Genomic DNA, 22811 nt, shown 5'->3' on the forward strand with positions numbered 1-22811 from the left:
AGCCTTGCAGTTTTTTGACCCTGGCCAGTAGGTGATATGAAAATTAAATCGGGAGAAGAACAAAGCCCACCGTGCTTGCCGAGGCCTAAGGTGTTTAGCAGTCCTGAGATATTCCAGATTCTTGCGATCGGTAAATATCATCACTGGATGGACAGCTCCTTCCAAAAGATATCGCCATTCTTCCAATGCTGTTTTGATAGCCAGCAGCTCCCAATCACTGACATCGTAATTTCTTTCTGCTTGACTCAGCTTCCCAGAAGAAAAAGTTACTGGATGGAGCAAGGCTTTAGGCCCCATACGCTATGACAAGATTTGCCCAGTTACGACCTCTGAGGCATCCACCTCCAAGACGTAAGGCAGAGCAGGGTCTGGGTGCCAAAGTATTGGAGCAGAGGTGAAAAGAGCTACCTGGGCCTCCTGGGACCACTGGAATCGGGAGTGTTGAAGTGTGAGCTGGGTAATGGGAGCAATAATGGATGAGAACCCTTTAATGAATCTCCTATTATTGCCCCAAGTGAAAGAGCCCCTCACTCTTTCAACACAAACCACACATATAGAACATGAAAGGCTGAGTCCAGTGTGGTTGTACAGCGAGTCTGATTAGTGCAGACCCAACTGGGGTTCTTGGTCACTCTGTGCCCCTAATAAACACAGGGTGACTTACACATAACAGGGGCCGGGGAAGTTGGACAAGGAGTTTTCCAACCTCTCTAAAGTAATCTGGGTTCCACAAGCCCCCCACCCAAAGTGACTCACGTCACAGTTGGCAAACCCCACAAATCTTTGGATCCCCTTTTTATCCACTGGTGCAGGCCATTCCAGGATGGAAGACACCTTGTGAGGGTCCATATTGATACCATCAGTGGATATGATCCATCCTAGGAAATGGATGGCTGGTCTCTCGAATTCACATTTCTCCGCCTTGGCCTAGAGTCCATGTTTCCTGAGGGTAGACAAGACTTTCTTTACGTGCACACGGTGCAATTCAAGAGATGCAGAGAAGATGAGAATATCATCGAGGTAGACTATAAGGAAGTGATCCAGAAATTCTCTAAAGATGACATTTACAAGGCGTTGGAAAGTGGCTGGGGCATTGCAAAATCCAAACGACATCACAAGGTATTCAAAATGTCCAAAACGGGTTCCGAAGGCTGTTTTTCACTCGTCTCTTTCTCTAATTTGGACTAAGTTGTAGGCACCTTGTAGATCCAGTTTAGTGAAAACTGGAACCGCTCAAAATCTTTGAAATAGTTTGAGTATGAGAGGGAGCGGGTAGCGGTTCTTGATGGTAATTTTGTTTAATTCCCTGTAATCTACACAAGGTCTGAGTGTATGATCCTTCTTTTGAACAAAGAAGATTCCTGCTCCTGCAGGGGAAGAGGATGGATAAATCCTTTTTCCAGATTCTTGTTTATGTAGAGTCATAGAGCCTCCAGCTCTATTTCTCATAATGGGAAAATCCGACCAAAAGGAATTTCTGCACCTGGAAGTAGCTCAATAGGACAGTCATAGGAGCGATGAGGTGGCAACACATTGGCTTTCTTCTTATCGAACACATCCAGGAAGTCATGATAGCTGGTAGGCACACACTGACTGATATCTGAGACTGCCTGAACAGTCAGGCAGCTGGGAGAGTCCAATGGTTCAGGAGCGAAACAGTGCTGCCTTCAGTTCATCTTTGAGCGCCTTGGACAGACCAAGCCAGAACTGGTACTCGAGTGTGGCTTCATTCCAGTCTGTATCTGCTGACCATTTGCAGAAATTCGACCGTATAGTCCTACAGGCCGGTTCCCTTGCTGAAGTGTGTGCAGGGCTGCCTCAGTCGAAGCCATTCGCTGGGGGTCATCATACTGTAGAGCTGTGACATGGCTCCAAAAAAGGCTGAAATTGAGTCTAGGATCTGGTTACTTTGTTCCATAAGATGATGGGCCCAGGATTGAGGTTCTTCTGTGAGCAAGGAGATGATGAATCCGACTTTGACAGTTTCAAAGGCGAAAGTCCCTGGCTGCAGAGCTAGGTATAACTGACAAGCATTTTTAAACTATTTGAATTTTCTTCGGTCCCCGGAGAATCGTTTGGGTATGGGAACCCTTGGTTCAGTTGGAGGTACCACTACCATGGGTGTGACAGTGGTGCGTTCAAAAACAGCAGAAGCTGGAGCAGAGGCCTCATGTGCAGTGTTCTGGTAAGCAGAAGAGGACATAGAAGATATGCTGTGCAGGCGACCTTCTAGTTGCATATAGCCTTCTTGTAGATTCTGAATGGCTTGTGTGAGGGCTGTAACTTGTTGGCACAAAGCCTCTAGCAGAGAGGCACCTCTGTCTTCTGTCATCTTTTAGCTGACTGCTACTGTCCTGGTCCTGAAGCCAAAATGCTGACAGGGCTCTCCTTGCGGCTGGGTGCTCAGTGTCCCTGAAGGTGTTAACAGGAAGCATGAAGCCCAAAGTAGCAGGGATTGCCAGCTGTGCCCCAGATGAGGGTTGGTGGTAGGGAGATCCCTCTGCAAGAGAACACCAGAGGTGAGCACTAGGACCCAGGAGCGCTGAGGATGGTGCAGACTGCACACGGCTGGAAGTAGTTTGTAATGGAAAGAGCAGCAGGCAGGATCAACAGGTAAGTACTGAAGGCAGGTTCTGCAGGCTGGGTAAAGCAGATGGGCACCAAGGCGGATCACAGCAGACGGGGCACAGCAGAATGCATAGTCGGGGATGGAAGCAGAGGTCAGTAAGCCAGTGGTCAGCAGATCAGATAGAGTCATGGTTAGGCAAGCCAGGGTCATACACAGGGCAGATGACAAGAGAAGATCCATGAACCAGCGGAGGTCAGAGTTGGGAGCGAGACAAGAGGAATCCAAGAGCAAGCCGGGTTGACAACAGGTGATCAGAAGCAGCAGCAAACACAGGAACAGGAAGCTGAAGACCAGTCAGCAATGTCCATGTGCCACAGACATCCTTTTAAAGACCAGAGGGTGCTGGGATCAGACGTCCATTTTGTGCGCCAGAGCGCACTTGTCTTCGCCCTAGCGAACGTTTGCAATACGTGTGTGTGTATTCATGCTATGTTGAGATTGGCTAATGTGCCAGGTCTGTGAGCGACTATTCTTTGGCTAGTTCCCTGACACACCTGTATATAATGTGGACTTTAGAGGCACATCATGAGACACATATCAACAGTAGAGATGACCTTGCGGTTCGCCCGGCGTTCGGTTCGCAGCAAACTTTGCTCGTTCGCTGTCCGCCAATCATGCAAACATATGGCAATTTTCGTGGCCGCCATATTCTTTTACATTGTGAAGAACTTTTACCCATGACACATCCATCAGGTGGAACCGGAAAGCCAATTGAGACATTTCAGCACATGGACATACCCCCTACCTTATAAATAGACCTGACCTGGCTGCAACTTTACATTATGCCTTTTGTCAGTGTAGGGAGAGGTTTGCTGTGTGGAGCAGGGACAGATTTTCAGTGACACAAACTGCTCACTAATAGGTCCACAAAAGTCCTTTTAAGGACTGGTATAGGTGTACTGTCTAAGTGTCTATATTAGGTCTTTTGTCAGTGTAGAAAGAGGTTGCTGTGGGGAGCAGGGACAGATTGTCAGTGACACAGATCGCTCGGTAATAGGTCCACAAAAGTCCTTTTAAGGACTGGTATAGGTGTACTATTGTTTGGTGTGCAGTATATAGGGGTGTTATACACTTATAATATACTTTCTAATATAGAAAGCATATTATAGTGTATTTGGGTACTGCAGAAATTTTGCCTCTTTCACTGCGTTAACTCTGCTACACACAGTGACAAAAGTTACTAGTAAATATTTTTCATAACTGGTGTGTGATAAACCAGTGGCCCCCCAAAACAACAGATTGAAGCGGGGTGTTATATACCTTCTTCCACATATACTGCGCTTCTCTAGAGACTTTTGTCACAGGGTCATCTAAAAAATGACAGGCGGAGGAAGAGGCAGGCCCTTCTGCAGGGGTGGTAGGGGTATGGCAGGAGCACCAGGCCGGAGCCAAATTGGGAAGTTGCAGAAGGTGCGTTCGATTACGTCAAAGGACGCACCAGACTTGGTTGAGTGGCTCACTCAGCCTTCTTCTTCTGCACCCTCCTCATCCTCTCTATCTGCACCCTCTTCACTCTCTGCTGTGTGCACCCGCAAAGAGACACCACCACCATATACCCTCCGCTTGAGTCACAGGAATTATTTTCCGACCCATCACAAGACATTTGCGATGCGCAGCCATTGTTGGCATTGGATAAGGAAGAGGAGGTAGCAACAGCCGCCACTCAGCAGTCTGACGACAGTACCCAGAGCAGCCCAAGGAGGTTGGTCCCCACTGTTGTTGCCTACTCCGAGATCTCAAATGTTAGTGGTGGGGAAGGTGACGTAGATGATGACATGTCTATGGACGTCACTTGGGTGCCCACAAGAGAGGAAGAGGAGGGGAGTTCAGAGGGGAGATGGACCAGCAGATAAGGAGGAGAAGCAGGCTGAACTTACATTGCACAGGAGGGACAAACCAGACTGGTAATCTATCAGGAGCAAGCCATCAACCATGTACGGTCACATCTGGCGCTCCCAGGAGGCCGGGAAAAGTGGCTCCGCAGTGTGGGCTTTTTTTTAACCTGTCCGCTGCTGACAATAGTGTTGCCATCTGCAGCCTTTGTAGTCAACGCATAAGTCGCGGTAAGCCCAACACTCACCTAGGGACGACCGCCTTAAGAAGGCACCTGCACTCCCATCACCAAGCCCAGTCAGAGCCCACAAAGCCACACTTCAGGCTCTCACCATCCAGCCTCTTCTCCTTCTCCTCACAATTGTCCTCCACTCCACCTTCCATCATGCCATCCTCAAGTTTTTCTGGAAAAAGGCAGGCTTCCATGGCCCAAATGTTCGAGCGTAAAAAAATTATGATGCCGGATAACCCTCTTGCCCAACGGTTGACCGCTGGCTTGTCGGAACTGATAGCCCGCCAACTACTGCCATATAAACTGGTGGACTCGGAGGCTTTCGAAAATTTGTGGCCATTGGAACACCACAATGGAAGGTCCCAGGAAGGAAATATTTCTCGCAGAAGGTCATCGAAGAGCTATATGGCCATGTTCAGCGGCAAGTGAATGTATCTCTGGCACATAGTGTCGGTGCCAAGATACATCTGACCACAGACACGTGGTCTAGCAAACACGGGCAGGGAAGGTATTTAACTTTTACTGCCCACTGGGTGAACCTTCTGACGGCCGTCAAGCATGTAACCCGGGGCACCCGTGTAGATTTGGTTTTACCGCCACGGATTGCATGCAGGCCTGCCTCTTCTCCTCCTCTTCCATCCTCCCTCTCCTCCTTGGCTGACTCCTCCTTTTCCGCTGCTACTTTCTCTTCCGCTGCACTGCCCAAGATCCCCAGAACCTATTTGACATGGCAGGCGAGACATTGCCATGCTGTGCTGCGTCTGTTGTGCCTGGAAGCCAAGAGCCACACTGGTCCTGCACTCCTTTCAGCTTTGCGTTCACAGGCAGATCAGTGGCTAACACCACTCAATTTTACAGTTGGTAAAGTGGTGTGCGACAAAGGTGCCAATCTGCTGAGCGCACTGAAACAGGGCAAAATTACACAATTGCCATGCATGGCGCACGTCCTGAACTTGGTCGTGCAGCGATTCGTTGTCAAATACCCTGGGGTCCAGGATGTCTTGCGGCAGGCCAGGAAAATCTCGGCCTATTTAAGAAGATCTTACACAGCCATGGCTCGCCTTGCTGACATTCAGTGGCGATACAACCTGCCTGTCAGACATCTTTATTGTGACTGCCCAACGTGATGGAACTCAACCTTGTATATGCTTGATAGGCTGCTCCAGCAGCAACGTGCAGTTAACGACTACCTGGGGAGCTTGGATTTTTTTCATCGCGCCAGTGGCTGCTTATGCGCGACGCATGCAGACTTCTGAGGCCATTTGATGAGATCACAAAACTGGTCAGTCGCAGCCAGGGCGCCATCAGTGACCTTACGCCTTCTTTCTGGAGTGTGCATTGCGTTGTGTCCTTGATCAAGCCGTCGAGGAGCAGGAAGTCGCAATGCTGGATGAATTCCCAGGGGGGGCTACTCCATATGAGACAAGTCAACAACAGGAGTCTGAAGAGGAGTCAGAGGAGGATGGTGGCGGGGCGGATGAGGAGGAGCAAGAAGAGCATGTTTTAAACCTTTCTGGGATCCCTGGTGTTTTCCGTGGATGGGGGAAGGAGAATGAGGATGACATTATCCTGGATGATGAGCAGGAGCCAGGCCTTTACACTGCTTCCAGTTTAGTGCAAATGGGGGCCTTCATGCTCCAGTGTTTTAAGAGGGACCCCCGTATAAAAAGCAAGGACCTGTTCTGGGTAGCAACGTACTTAGACCCCCGGTACAAACAAAAAATGGCGGAAATGTTACCACCATCACAGAGGGCTGTCAGAATGCAGCACTTCCAGGCCTTGCTTCTGGAAATTCTGCTTTTGCGTGTGCTGGCAGAGGAATTTCCACTCACAGAGAAACAGTTACGGGTAGCAATCCAACAGCGCCTGCAAGAAGAGGGCGGTTTGAAGATTGGTCACTTATGATATGAGATCATTCTTTCAGCCGACCCATCGACAGCTGTACTCCAGATCCAGCATCAGGGAATGCCTAGACCGACAGGTGTCCGACTACATCGGGTTAACGGCCGATGTGGACACTCTGAGAAGTGATGAACCCCTGGAGTACTGGGTGGGCAGACTTGACCTCTGCCCAGAGCTTGCACAATTTGCAATGGAACTGTTGGCTTGCCCCTTGTCCAGTGTCCTGCACGAAAGGACGTTCAGCGCAGCAGGGGGGATCGTGACTGATCAACGCACTAGCCTAGCTCACGACAGTGTTGAGTACCTCACATTTATAAAAATGAATGAGGCATGGATCTCGGAGGAATTCAACATATGTGACCAGTAGACCATGCATGACAGCCCACAAATATCCACCACCACCCATAGCAATTCATGGTCCCTGTCTTAGGTAAATACAGTGGCATAAAAGGCCTTTTATGTCCGTTGAATGCCTAATTTTTGGGGCCTGTAATGGCCGACACTCATTTATCCTGTGAATGCCTAATGTACCTCCAGCCACAGAATACCAAGTTCTTTGCTGTCAGGTGAACGCCTGTTGGCTAATTTTTGGGGCCTGTACTGGCCGACACTTTCTTCTGTATCCTGTGAATGCCTAATTTTTTAGACTGGCATTGAAAATCAATGGGTCTATAAACGTTCCGCTAAATTGTGTAACGGATGCAGACACATTTTACAGATGTGTGAATGGACCCTTTATATATTTAACATGTATTTACCGGCTGCTGTCAGTTCTGGCTGATTTAGAAAAAAAAAATGTTTTGGCTGAAAAAAAAAAAAAAATTTATGACAACTTTTCCAATATTAATACTTCTGGTATGTCAGTGTCCATGTTGTGGGACTATGCGTGTAAAGCTAGTAAGTATTTTGTGGCTGCAAATATGACCTGGAGGTTTTTAATGTTCGCCTGTCATTGAAGACAACTTGCGGTTTGCGAACATTTGAGAAAGTTTGTGGGTCGCGTTCGCGAACCGCCCTGTCCAATATTCGTCCATCATCAACAGTACTATTCCCATAAAATGTAATTAATTAAACAATCATTTAAAACACACAGGAGATAGGAATCTCCTTACAATATACAGCACCAAACAAAAGTGAGTACACCCCTCACATTTTATAAATATTTTATTATATCTTTTCATGTGACAACACTGACTAAATTACACTTTGCTAAAACGTAAAGTAGTGAGTGCACAGCTTGTATAACAGTGTATTTTTGCTGTCCCCTCAAAATAACTCAACACACAGCCATTAATGTCTAAACCACTGGCAACAAAAGTGAGTACACCCCTAAGTGAAAATGTCCACATCGGGCTCAATTAGCCATTTTCCCTCCCCGGTGTCATGTGACTCGTTAGTGTTACAATGTTTCAGGTGTGAATGAGAAACAGGTGTGATAATTTGGTGTTATCACTCTCACTCTCCCACACTGGTCACTGGAAGTTCAACATGGCACCTCATGGCAAAGAACTCTCAGAGAATCTGAAAAAAAGAATTGTTGCTCTACAAAAAAATGGCCTAGGCTATAAGAAGATTGCCAAGACCCTGAAACTGAGCTGCAGCATGGTGGCCAAGACCATACAGCTGTTTAACAGAACAGGCCTCGCCATGGTCGCCCAAAGAACTTGAGTGCATGAGCTCATATCCAAAGTTTGTCTTTGGGAAATAGATGTATGAGTGCTGCCTACATTGCTACAGAGGTTAAAGGGGTGGGGAGTCAGCCTGTCAGCACTCAGACCATACGCCGCACACTGCATCAAATTGGTCTGCATGGCTGTCGTTCCAGAAGGAAGTCTCTTCTAAAGATGATGCACAAGAAAGCCAGAAAAAAGTTTGCTGAAGACAAGCAGACTAAGGACATGGATTACTAGAACCATGATCTGAGGCCTAATGAGACCAAGATAAACTTATTTGGTTCAGATGGTGTCAAGGATGTGTGGCGGCAACCAGGTGAGGAGTACAAAGACAAGTGTCTTGCCTACAGTCAAGCATGGTGGTGGGAGAGTCATGGTTTGGGCTGCATAAGTGTTGACGGCATTGGGGAGCTACAGTTCATTGAGGGAACCATGAATGCCAACATGTACTATGACATACGGAAGCAGAGCATATGATCCCCTCCCTTCGGAGACTGGGGCGCAGGGCTGTATTCCAACATGATAACAACCCCAAACACACCTCCAAGACAACCACTGCCTTGCTAATGAAGCTGAGGGTAAAGCTGATGGACTGGCCAGGCATGTCTCCAGACCTAAACCCTATTGAGCATCTGTGGGCCATCCACAAACGGAAGGTGGAGGAGCGCAAGGTATCGAACATCCACCAGCTCCGTGATGTCATCATGGAGGAGTGGAAGAAAACTCCAGTGGCAACCTATGAAGCTCTGATGAATTCCATGCCCAAGAGGGTTAAGGCAGTGCTGGAAAATAATGGTGTCCACACAAAATATTGACACTTTGGGCCCAAATTGGACATTTCCACTTAGGGATGTACTCACGTTTGTTGCCAGTGGTTTAGACCAGGGCTCAAAATTTCAAGTCATGAGCTACTAGCCAGGCCTTAAGAGTTACTCGCCACTTGTTGCCCCACCCAAACCCTACCCTGCTCCGCCCCTAAACATGCCCTCATAAAATATCTCATAAGCGTGCCCCCTTTCAATGCAGAGTGACCACAGCGTGCCCCCTTTTAATTCAGAGTGACCACAGCGTGCCCTCTTAAATGCAGAGTGACCACAGTGTGCCCCCTTTCAATGCAGAGTGACCACAGCGTGCCCCCTTTTAATTCAGAGTGACCACAGCGTGCCCTCTTAAATGCAGAGTGACCACAGTGTGCCCCCTTTCAATGCAGAGTGACCACAGTGTGCCCCCTTAAATGCAGAGTGACCACAGCGTGCCCCCTTAAATGCAGAGTGACCACAGCGTGCCCCCTTTCAATGCAGAGTGACCACAGCGTGCCCTCTTTCAATGCAGAGTGACCACAGCATGCCCCCTTAAATTCAGAGAGACCACAGCATGCCCTCTTTCAATGCAGACTGACCACAGCATGCCCCCTTTCAATGCAGAGTGACCACAGCATGCCCCCTTTCAATGCAGAGTGACCACAGTGTGCCCCCTTTCAATGCAGAGTGACCACAGCGTGCTCCTTTTCAATGCAGAGTGACCACAGCGTGCTCCTTTTCAATGCAGAGTGAACACAGCGTGCCCCCTTAAATGCAGAGTGACCACAGCGTGCCCCCTTTCAATGCAGAGTGACCACAGCGTGCCCCCTTTCAATGTAGAGTGACCACAGCGTGCCCCCTTAAATGCAGAGTGACCACAGCGTGCAGAGAGACCAGTGCACTTACCTGATGCAGCAGCGGCTTCTCCTCAATCCTCCGTGTCTCCCTCCTCCTCCTTGGCCAATGTCAATTGTTCACCTTTCGCCAATCAGGAAACGGGTCTCTGACCCGCTTCCTGATTGGCCAGGAGGAGGATCAGGTGGAGGATCCGTGTGACAATAGTGAATATTCATTCGCTATTGTCACACAATGGGTGGGCTCAGGGTGCACTGCTCTGCGCCCCGGGTTCACCCTTTTCTGAAGCCAACGCACTGGCCACCACTGATGCTTGCGCTGCTGTGAGGGGCTGGGACATTTAGGAGGCGGAGAGGGGCGGTCCAAGGTGCAGGAGGTGGAGAGGAGCTGTACGAAAGAATGCAGGCTGCACTGGGAATGGCGGCAGTGGCGGTGGCAAGCACTAATACATTCCCCACACAGCACAGCCCTTACTCGCCATCCTCATCATTCCACTCGCAAAATGCGAGCAGGCGAGTGGAATTTTTGAGGGCTGGTTTAGACATTAATGGCTATTTGTTGAGTTATTTTGAGTGGACAGCAAATTTACTGTGTTATACAAGCTGTACACTCACTACTTTATATTTTAGCAAAGTGTAATTTCAGTGTTGTCACATGAAAAGATATAATAAAATATTTACAAAAATGTGAGGGGTGTACTCACTTTTGTGAGATACTGTATATTGTGTACACCTTACATATGAAATGTAGACAAGAAAGTTGAAATAATACATATTATGGTTGCATGAATAAATGGATTTTTGTAAGATCTTACCGTAAAATCCTTTTCTCTTAGCTCATTGACAGACGTAGTCCTCTTTGATTCATATCAATTGGGTTATGCTGCCCTCTACAGGAGTAGGACTAGGCAGAAAGAAAACGTTCTGGCTCCACCTTAGGGGCAGTCCCAGAGGGTATATCCTCTCTCTCTCTGCTACAGGATGTCAGTTATGTCACAAAGCAGTGTCAGAGAATTTAACCCAACCCAACTCAAATGTAGAGGGGCGGGTACTACGTCTGTCAATGAGCTAAGAGAAAAGGATTTTACGGTAAGATCTTACAAAAATCCGATTTTCTCTGTCGCTCATTGACAGACGTAGTCATATCAATTGGGACGTCCCAAAGCAGTGCCACAAATGAGGGGTGGGATTAACGGAAATCAAAATCCAATCTAGAAGGCCCAACCGGTGCCAACTAGAAGTTTTAAAGGCTCATCAGACAAAAAAGATGAGACTCAACTAAAACTCCAACGGAAAAAAAAACCCTCGAGGTAGACCACCGGTCTCCTCAAAATTGCGGCCTGCAAAACCTTGCGGCCAAAAGAGGCATCTGACGATGCCATCACATCAACTTTATAGAACTTTGCAAAGGTATGCACTGACGACCAAGTAGCCGCCTTGCAAACCTGAAGCACTGATGCCTGATGGCGAAAGGCCCATGACGCACTAAGCGCCCGAGTGGAGTGCACCTTAACAGGGAACGGGGGCTCCCGACCCTTAATAGAATAAGCCTGTACCACCGTCTGTCTGATCCATTTGGAGATAGTCGCGGCAGATGCAGGCAACCCCTTTTTGGGGCCATCCGGGATCACAAAAAGTGAATCCGTCTTGCGAAACGAGTCCGTCGTTTTCAAGTATACCCTGATCGCCCGAACCACATCCAAGGAGTGTAAAGCAACTCCTGATGATGGCTGGGCTTAGGACACAGGGAAGGTAATACAATATCCTCATTCAGATGAAATTCTGAAACCACTTTAGGAAGGAAGGATGGATTCGGACAAAGAACCACCTTATCCCTGTGAACCACCAGATATGGGGAACGACAGGATAATGCGGCCAGTTCTGACACCCTGCGTGCAGAAGTGATGGCCACCAAGAAGGCCACCTTCTGGGATAACGTAAGCAAGGGAATCTCCCTAATATCTTCAAAGGGAGGTTTCTGAAGAACCGACAGCACTAAATTAAGATCCCAGGGTGGTAAAGGCGCGCGCACTGGCGGAGCCAGGTGTCGCACCCCCTGGATGAAATTCCGCACCAAGGAATGAGTAGCTAAAGGCTTCTGAAAGTGCTCAAGGCCAGCTTCTGCTCAACTCCCTGTTGCAGAAAAGCCAATATTCGGGTCACCGAATAGGAACGTGGGGGGAACCCAAGGGATTCGCACCACGCGATATAAGACTTCCATGTGCGATGATAAATCTTTCTGGAAGTCGCTTTCCTAGCTTTAATTAGAGTAGGAATAACTGAAGTTGACAACCCCTTGTCCTTCAGCACCTGGGTTTCAATAGCCAGGCTGTTAAAGCCAGCGATTGTAAAGCAGGATGGAAGATTGGTCCCTGAGACAGCAGGTCTTCCCTGAGAGGAAGTCGCCACGGGACGTCCGCTACCAACCTGACCAAGTCGGCGTACCAGGCTCGACGAGGCCAGTCCGGAGCTACCAGGATAACTGGAATTCCCTCCGCCTCTATCCTGCGAAGAAGCTTCGGCAACAAGCTGAGAGAAGGGAAGGCATACAGTAGCTGATACTGCCCCCACGGGCGACCAGCGCGTCTGCGGCATCTGCTAGAGGATCGCGGGAACGAGCTACAAACCTCCGCACCTTCCTGTTGAGCCGAGATGCCAACAGATCCACATCCGGGGTGCCCCAACGAAGGCACAATTGGTGAAAAACGTCTGGTTGAAGGGACCATTCCCCTTGATCCAGAATCTGACGGCTGAGATAATCTGCCTGCCAATTCTCCACCCCAGGAATGAACACCGCGGAGAGAGCTGGAACAAACCGTTCCGCCCAACGAAGAATGCTGGCCACTTCCTTGGCCGCCAGGACACTCTTGGTGCCCCCCTGATGATTGACATAAGCCACAGCTGTGGCATTGTCCAACTGGATCCGAACCGGGCTGCCCTGGAGCTGCTCGGTCCAGTGAATCAAACAAAGTCTGATCGCTCTCAGTTCCAATACATTTATCGGTAACCTGGTGTAATGTTCTGGTACCTCTGGTACCCCTTATTTCACTTCCCATTCATGTATGCGTCCCACCATTCTTTTTTGGTAGGTGCGCATACACCTTTAAGACCGATGCTGTCATCACTGAGCGCCTCAGAGCGTCTATTTCAACCGCTGGCGTTCTCACTCACATGTTCGTTCAACCTGCCTTGAAGCTCATATGCTCACAAGCGTACCTCGCTGTCGGAACCTCGCTACTGATCCCTGTATCCCGCTACCGGATCACTCGCTCATACCGAACCTCTCTACTACTGCTTGCTATTAGTGATAAGTACCCCGCAGGGGAATCCTCCATAAACCTTCCTACTAAGCTTACACTATCTAGCTCTGCATATTAAGGACTTACTATCATCTGCACTGTTGTTTAGATTGCTAGCTCTTGAGCCTACTAACATCTATCCTTGCACTGGGTTAGTCTCTCCTGTATGTCATCTGCTATCCTACCACCTACTACCATACATGATTGCTAACCTATCTGCATCCTACCTGTTACCATCTATACTCTCATGAACATTTCTCTCAAGTGCTGTTCACCTATTGTCACTGTTCCTACCTGTCTCTTCAGCTCATCACCACTATACTGCTATATACATCTATCACTCCAGGAACATCTTATTGAGTGTGTATATTTGTATGCTGAATCAGACAGACCACAGTGATGAGTCTTGGGAGTTGGAATTGGTATTTCAACGTATCTCTACATGACTGCTGAGTGGAGTTTTTCTGCAGCTGCAAATCCATCTTGTTTCAGAAAACGCAGGAGCGTTACAGATTGAACGAACCCAAAATGGATTCAGCAGATTTACCCACTCAAGTGACACAATTAAAACAACAAGTGACTGCGTTAATACACGCTCTTACTGAATTAAAAGAAGACAATCAGGCTCTGAAGCAGCAGGTAACCAGTCTATCACAACTTGCCGCTGCTCAGCCCCCTGAACCCAAAATAAATCCTCCTCTAGTGTTTACAGGTGATCGCAAAAAATTTCGTGAATTCAAAAACGCCTGTCAGTTACTTTTCTTGCTAAAACCTCGTACCTACCTTACTGATCATATCAAAGTCTGTACTATTATTTCATACCTAACGGGTGATCCACGGGCCTGGGCAGACTTTCTCTTTGAGAAAAATGATCAGCTTCTCAACTCCTATGCTTTATTCCTAGCGGAACTCGCTAGTCTATATGATGACCCCAATAGGCAGAGTACTGCCGATATTCAATTGAGGTCCTTGAAACAAGGTAGGAGACCTGTAGAAGACTTTGTAGCAGAGTTCAAAAGATGGACCCTTTATTCAGGGTGGAATGATACATCTCTGAGAACTCAATTTAGACTCGGCCTATCAGAAGCCGTTAAAGACGAGCTCGCCCGAGCGGATTTACCGGACACCCTGGATGCTTTGATACAACTCAGTATCAACATAGACAGGAGGCTGCGAGAAAGAAAGGCTGAAAAAATGGGAATGGCATTGTCCAGTCCTTCTCGGATTTCGGCCGTTGACCCTACTCCTATGGGAGGTAGGAACCATACGCCCACCTTTATCAACTACTGAAAGAGCCAGGAGACGATCCAGTAATCTTTGCTTGTACTGCGCATCCCCGGATCACATGATAAGCCTCTGTCCCCTTGTCCGCAAAAAAGAGGGTGAGTGTTCACATGTCCTCCTAGGGGGATTGACAACTTCATTTACTAACCCTTATCTTTTTGTTCGTTTGACATTGCAGTGGGACCAGACTAGGATTACCACTAAGGCCATGATCGACACAGGATCTTGCGGAAATTATATCGATATACGTTTTGCTACTTTAAATAAAGTACCTATTATTTCAAAACCTAAGCCTGTCTCTGTGAGTCTTATTAACGGTATTCCGTTATCTTCTGGCCCAATCACTAATCAGACACAAGCACTCCTAGTCACCACTAACGAGTCTCATACGGAGACCACTACCTTCGACCTATTATCTTCGCCCCACTTTCCCATTGTTTTGGGACTTCCCTGGTTACACACACATCAACTAACCATAGATTGGAAGAAACGGACCCTAACCTTCCTCTCTTACTATTGCGAGAGTACATGTAACCTCCCGTCTTATGGAAAGATCCTGTCTGTGGTGTCAGATGAGATTGCACCACTATGCTATCAGGATCTGTCCGAAGTTTTTCTTGAGAAAAATGCTCAAGTACTGCCTCCCCATAGGGATTATGATTGCACTATTGATCTACTCCCAAATACTAAATTGCGTTTTGGTCATGTTTATCCTCTTTCGCAGGATGAACTTTCCCATCTCAAGGAATACTTGGATGAGAATTTGACAAAAGGTTTTATTAGACCTTCCACTTCTTCCACAGCTGCAGGACTTTTTTTTGTCCGCAATAAAGACTCAAGTCTCAGGCCTATTATCGACTATAGGCAATTGAACGCCATTACAGTAAAAGATCGCTATCCTTTGCCGCTTATCCCTGAACTCATTGAACAAGTGCGTGGAGCTACCTACTTTTCAAAATTGGACCTGAAAGGGGCATACAATCTAATCCGAATCCGTGATGGAGATGAGTGGAAGACAGCATTCAGAACCAGATACGGATTGTTCGAATATCTTGTAATGCCATTTGGGCTATGTAACGCTCCCGCAGCCTTCCAACGATTCATAAACGATATCTTTAGAGACTTACTTGATGTCTGTGTTGTGGTATATCTGGACGATATACTTATTTATTAACGATCCTTGTCTGAACATATAAAACATGTAAGACTTGTGTTATCCAGATTACTCACACACAATCTATACGTGAAACTAAAAAAATGCTTATTTCATAAAGAAGAAGCATTATTCCTAGGATACATCATATCCAAAACAGGAATCAAGATGGATATGAGTAAGATATCCTGCATTCAGGATTGGCCTATACCAACCCCCCGCAAAGCACTACAGCGATTCCTTGGATTTTCAAACTTCTATAGGAAGTTCATCAAGAACTTCTCTGCCATTGTGAGACCTCTCACACAACTCACAAGTATTAAGAAACCATTTAAATGGTCAGATGAAGCAAATGAAGCTTTTCGCTTGTTAAAAACAAGCTTTACCTCTGCTCCCATACTACGCCATCCAGACCCATCCCTCCAATACATTCTGGAAGTAGATGCGTCAAATATGGCAGTAGGAGCAGTACTCTCCCAACGACCAACGAATACTTCACCACTCCATCCAGTCGCCTTCTTCTCTAAAGGCCCGTACACACGTACCGATCGTCGGCATACAAACGTCGGTGGACGAAGGATCTGCCGATTGTACGCGTGTTAGTATGGTGCCTCCGACAGATGTCTGCGCACAATCCGCGGACAAAAGTCTTTCGTGCAAACATGAAAATATTTGTATGCCGACACCAGAACGGACGATTGTTCGCCTGTCAGTACACAATTCGGCCGACAGACCGCAGATTTGCAAGACTGGGCATGCTCAGAAAATAGAAAACACAGGGAAAGTTAACCATTACATGACATCACTTCTGCAGTCGGCGAAAAAAAATTCTTGTGCTGTCCTTGTGCTGTCTTTGCACTTTTCAGCAGACACCGACATCCCGGGGAGAAAAGAGGAACATTTGTAAGCCGACCATCGGTACGTGTGTACGGGGCTTTAATCTCTAAGCAGCCCAGAGGTGAATTACCCAGTGGGTGAAAAGGAACTGCTTGCTATAAAACTGGCTCTGGAGAATTGGAGACATCTACTTGAAGGCACCCTATTACCAATACTCATATATACAGATCATAAAAATCTTCAATATCTTCAGACTAACAAAACCCTCTCCCACCGGCAGGTACGATGGTCACTATTCTTCCTAAGATTTAACTTCCTAGTGACCTACACACCTGCAGACAAGAATAAAAAAGCAGATGCGCTATCAAGATTAACTGAAGATAATCGCTCCAAAATCCCTTCCGTTCCTATAATACCCTACAAGCGTATTATTGGGGTTGTCCGTTCCTTGAAGGAAGAGATTCTGCACAGTATAGGTTTGGATTCACCTCCACCACAACTAAGTGCTGATGCAGAAGGCTTCCTCTACTACAACGACAAACTCTACATACCCCCTACTATGCGCACCAAGATCTTGGAATTGTCACATGATGTGCCTATGGCAGGACATATGGGTATGACAAAGACCCTTAATTTGCTTACCAGGCAGTTTTGGTGGCCTGATATGAAGACATCTATACAAAAATTTGTCTCTTCATGCAACGTCTGTGCCAGGTCCAAAATTGACACTACAAAACCATCCGGTCTACTATGCAGTCTACCAATACCCCAGACTCCATGGGAAGTTGTGTTCTTGGACTTTATAGTAGAACTACCACCTTCCAAAGGATTTAATACCATTTTAGTGTCAGTGGACCATCTGACAAAGATGGCACATTTCGTTGCTATTTGCAGACTACCTTCGTCCAAACAAACAGCGGAACTACTGATGAAACATGTCTTTAAGTTACATGGAATTCCAAAAACTCTTTTGTCTGACCGTGGATCACAATTCATCTCCAAATTTTGGCAAGAACTATGTCACATACTACGAATTGAGCGAAAGCTCACTTCACCCTACCATCCTCAGACCAACGGACAGACTGAAAGAGTCAACCAGTGCATCGAGCAATATTTACGTTGCTACACATCATACCTACAGGATGATTGGGTGGATCTCCTCCCTCTGGCAGAATTTGCCTACAACAACACAACCCACAGTACGACCAAACAGAGTCCGTTCTACTTGAACTATGGGTTTCATCCCACTATTCTTCCACCACGCATCCTTCCATCAAGTAACCCAGTAGCCTCAGACTATCTTACCCAAATAAAAGACTCTCTGGGTTTACTTAATACTACCATCTCACACGCTCATAGTCAACAAAAAAAGTACTATGACCTTCGTAGAAGACCTTCTCCTCAGTATGCTATTGGGGACCTCGTTTGGCTATCAACAAAAAACTTAAGATTAAAGATCCCTAGCAAAAAGCTTGGGCCTCTATTCTTGGGACCCTTCCCAATAAGGAAACTTATTGGAAAAGCTGCAGTACAGCTCACATTACCAACAGACCTCAAGATACGTCCCATCTTCCATGTGTCGCTACTGAAGCCCCATGTTCCTGACCAAGGAATAAGGCCTACCATCCCACCTCCACCTCCTGTACAAGTTGAAGGCGGAGAAGAATATGAGATAAAGGAGATTCTGGATTCTCGTATCCACAGAAGAAGACTCCAATATCTAGTACGATGGAAGAACTATGGGCCCCAAGACGACACCTGGCTGGATACCTCTGATATACATGCCCCTAGACTGATTCGCAATTTTCATGCGAAATACCCGGAAAAATCAGCTCTAGAGGCCTTCAGGAGCCGGCCTTAAGTGGGGGGTACTGTAATGTTCTGGTACCCCTTATTTCACTTCCCATTCATGTATGCGTCCCACCATTCTCTTTTGGTAGGTGCGCATACACCTTTAAGACCAATGCTGTCATCACTGAGCGCCGCAGAGCGGCTATTTCAACCGCCGGCGTTCTCACTCACATGTTCGTTCAACCTGCCTTGAAGCTCATATGCTCACAAGCGTACCTCGCTGTCGGAACCTCGCTACTGATCCCTGTATCCCGCTACCGGATCACTCACTCATACCGAACCTCTCTACTACTGCTTGCTATTAGTGATAAGTACCCCGCAGGGGAATCCTCCATAAACCTTCCTACTAAGCTTACACTATCTAGCTCTGCATATTAAGGACTGTTACTATCATCTGCACTGTTGTTTAGATTGCTAGCTCTTGAGCCTACTAACATCTATCCTTGCACTGGGTTAGTCTCTCCTGTATGTCATATGCTATCCTACCACCTACTACCATACATGATTGCTAACCTATCTGCATCCTACCTGTTACCATCTATACTCTCATGAACATTCCTCTCAAGTGCTGTTCACCTATTGTCACTGTTCATACCTGTCTCTTTAGCTCATCACCACTATACTGCTATATACATCTATCACTCCAGGAACATCTTATTGAGTGTGTATATTTGTATGCTGAATCAGACAGACCACAGTGATGAGTCTTGGGAGTTGGAATTGGTATTTCAACGTATCTCTACATGACTGCTGAGTGGAGTTTTTCTGCAGCTGCAAATCCATCTTGTTTCAGAAAACGCAGGAGCGTTACACCTGGATTCTTCCAGGGACCAAAGTCCCTGGGCAGATAATTGACCGAGAATTCCTCCCCATCCGGATAGACTGGCATCCGTGGTCACAATCTTCCGGTATATTGGCAGAAATGACTTCCCCTGGCTGAGCATCGGAGATCGAAGCCACCAGACCAGAGACTCCCTGGTCCGCTCGCTCAATCGGATCCGATTGTCCAGGGAATCTGGATTCCGATTCCATTTGAGAAGAATCTCTCCTTGAAGGATTCGGGTATGGGACTGGGCAAATGGTACTGCTACGAAGGAAGCCACCATCAAACCCAGGACCCTCATGCAAGTCCGAAGAAAAGGCCAGTTGTCGGATAGTAACAACTGAATTGTTGACTGAATCTTCTGGAGTTTCCCCGCCGGAAGGAATACTTTTGCCCTGGATGTGTCTAGAATTAGACCCAGATATTCGAGCCTCCTGGTGGGAACCAGAGAAGACTTCTGCAGGTTCACCAGCCACCCGAACTCTTGCAAAGAGATCATGGTGATCTCTAAGTTTTGTAACAAGGTCTGCGGAGACTCCGCACGGAGCAGAAGATCGTCTAGGTAACCTAGAATCAATATGCCTCGTTGTCGCAACAGCACCAACACTGGGGCCAACACCTTCGTGAAGACCCGGGGAGCCGAGGCGAGACCAAAGGGTAACGCCGCAAACTGATAATGGTTCTCTTCTACAGAAAAAACGCAGGAAACGCTGATGTCCTGCGTAAATGGGAATGTGAAGATAGGCATCCTTGATGTCTATGGATGCTAGAAAATCCCCCTGATGCAGGGAGGCTGCTACTGTGCGAATGCATTCCATCTTGAATTTTTGTATCTTGACAAAAAGATTGAGTGCTCTTAAGTCCAGGATTGGACGCACCTTGCCCTCTTTTCTGGGTATTGTGAACAGGTTTGAATAAAACCCTTGAAAACGCTCTGTCCAAGGAACGTGGACCACCACTCCTTGTTGCAGTAAATCCGTGACCGCCCCCCGCAGAGCTTCTAGGCGATCTGGGGAAAGTCGGATGTTGGAAGGGAAGAATCGCACCGGTGGGAGAGATTGAAACTCGATCTTGTAACCTGACCTTATGACTTTGCGAACCCACTTGTCCGGGATTCTGGAAAGCCATGGATCCGGAAACCGGCGAAGACGTCCCCCCACCCCAGCTATGGGTGGGGGCGCACCTTCAGGCTTTATTAGTCTTATCTTCAGGTCTGGAAGAGCCGGACTTTTGTTTGCCCGACCAGCGCCCCTTGAAACCTCCTGAAGGAGTTTTGGAGGTCTTTGCTTTGTCGCCCGTGGGGCGAAAAAACTTCTTATGAGTGGAAAAGGAAGGCCCCCGTTTCTGACGAGGTCCTTTACCCTTAGTACTTTGTGGCAAGAAAGTGCTCTTGCCTCCAGTGAGCTCCTTGATAATCTCATCTAAGTTGGCCCCAATAGGGAAAAGGAAAGGGAGATTAGGGAGATTAGCCAAAGCTCTCTTGGAACCTTGGTCTGCTGACCAACATTTTAGCCACAGTGTACGCCTGAGGACCACTGCTGAAACTGAAGCTCGCCCCAATAAAGGAGTGGCGTCTAGAGCAGCGTCACAGACAAACTGTAACCCTTGTATCATCTGTTCCAACAGATCTGATACCGCCTGGGGGATATCTCTCCCCTCTAAGTCCTGACGTAACCACTTGGTCCATTCTGTCACAGTTTGTGAAACCAGACCAATAGCAATTACTGGTCTGAAAGCTGACCCAATCAGGGAAAAGATGGCGCGAGACACAGCTTCCACCTTACGATCCACTGGATCCTTAAAGGACGGAGCATCCTCCAATGGGATAACCGTAGCTTTGTTCAATCTGGAAATTGGAGAATCCACCACAGATACTGTCCATTTCTTGAGGAGGGATTCCTCGAACGGATAACGCCTGTTAATGCGTTTGGAAATAGTAGGGGCTCGTTTTGGATGACTCCATTCTTCCTTAATTACATTAACGAAACTTTTGGGCAAGGGAAATACCTTTGCCATTTTGGTGCGTTTATTAGTACCAAAAGGGATCTCAGTCTCAGCTACTTCCGACGGTGTAACCTGTAGTCCTAAGGTTTCCCGGACAGATACAATTAGCGCGTTCACCAACACTTCCTCTCGGGCTATGATAGATGCCGAAACATCCTCCTCACTGTCTGAAGAGACAGTACCCGAGACACAAACCCCAGATGAGGTACCTGCACCTGCAATGACAGGCTCAGACTCTGAATCTGAAGTCTCAGATGAAATGGGGGTAGGCGGGGGTCGCTTCCTTGCGCCCTGTCCCTGACAGGCTACTTCCACCCGGGATACAAGAGACTCCAAAACCGCTGACAATGCATCAATAGTAAGTGGGGAACTGGAGGGTCCTGCAGCCACCTCGAGGGGATCAGGTGGAGATACATGTGTGGCAGGGTCCATGTTAATCCAGGACACTTTGCCAGTGAAAAATTTGAAAAAATAAAAAATACCTTTTTTCTTTATATGTAATCCCCCAGCGCAATAGCGCCCCTCAGCGTACCTGCTTTGGACCACCACAGAGAGAGAGAGAGAGACCCCAAGGGCTCACCACCTGATGCAGAGAAGTTTCTATCAAACTGCTGTCAGCGTTGTCCTATGCAGACTGGGAAGTCCTGTACTAGGTTTCCCGGGTAAAAGGAAGTGGCTCCGCCCCCTGTGCACGCCTTCCGGCGCTCCCAGCTACTCCTCGAGGTCGGCTGGGCACATCAAACATGGCCGCCCCCATGCAGGAGACACCAGGCTACGAAAAAATGGCGGCCTGCGTGACCTGCGGGCGGCCTATGTAGACAATGCAGACGTGCGGTCTACAACAAAATGGCGGCGGACTGCCGATCTAGCGTGGCTCCTCCAGTGCAGTGGCCTGTGAACGCTCTGAAAAGGCTGATGGCAGCCTGTCGGCCTGCGGGAGCATGGCGATAGCCCTCAGTATAAGGTAGGTGCTTGCTATTACCTCCTTTGCCCTGGATGTTTTATATTTTACTATAGTAAACCGAACCAGGCTTCCTTGGATCAAATCTACTGGAGAAACCAAGGCTGCTGGAGTGTCAGCTCCCAAGCCAAGCCTGCTGGAGTGTCAGCTCCCAAACCAAGGCTGCTAGAGTGTCAGCTCCAAACCAAGGCTGCTAGAGTGTCAGCTCCCAAACCCAGCCTGCTGGAGTGTCAGCTCCCAAACCAGATCACACTATCACAGGGAGATATGTGAACATGTCATAGGCTAGAGGGGGAACCTTAATGTCAGAAAAGGATCCGACCATACACAGAGGGGCCCGTATCCCAAAAACCCCACAGGGGGAAAGGGGGAACATCTACTCACCATACCGGAACTGACGGGCACCCTCTCTTCACAGTACCCTCTCCACCGAGGTGGGGGCTGTCGACCAATCCGGACGCCGTGACTCTGCTGGTTCTTGGCGTCCAAGCGAGACGTTTAACTCGCAGGGTCAGTCCCCGTCCAATGGGACTATGTCGCGGCCGACCCAGCGCGGAGCTATGGTCTGCACGCGCTCGTAGGCTGAACCGGGGTGACCACTGGATCTCAACATCCAGCCCGTCGCCCGGCTCCAGCATACTTACTTGAATGTGTCGCGGCCGACCCAGCGCGGAGG

This window comes from Pelophylax lessonae, assembly GCF_965119305.1.
Source record: "Pelophylax lessonae genome assembly, chromosome: 5".
Lineage (NCBI taxonomy): Eukaryota > Metazoa > Chordata > Amphibia > Anura > Ranidae > Pelophylax > Pelophylax lessonae.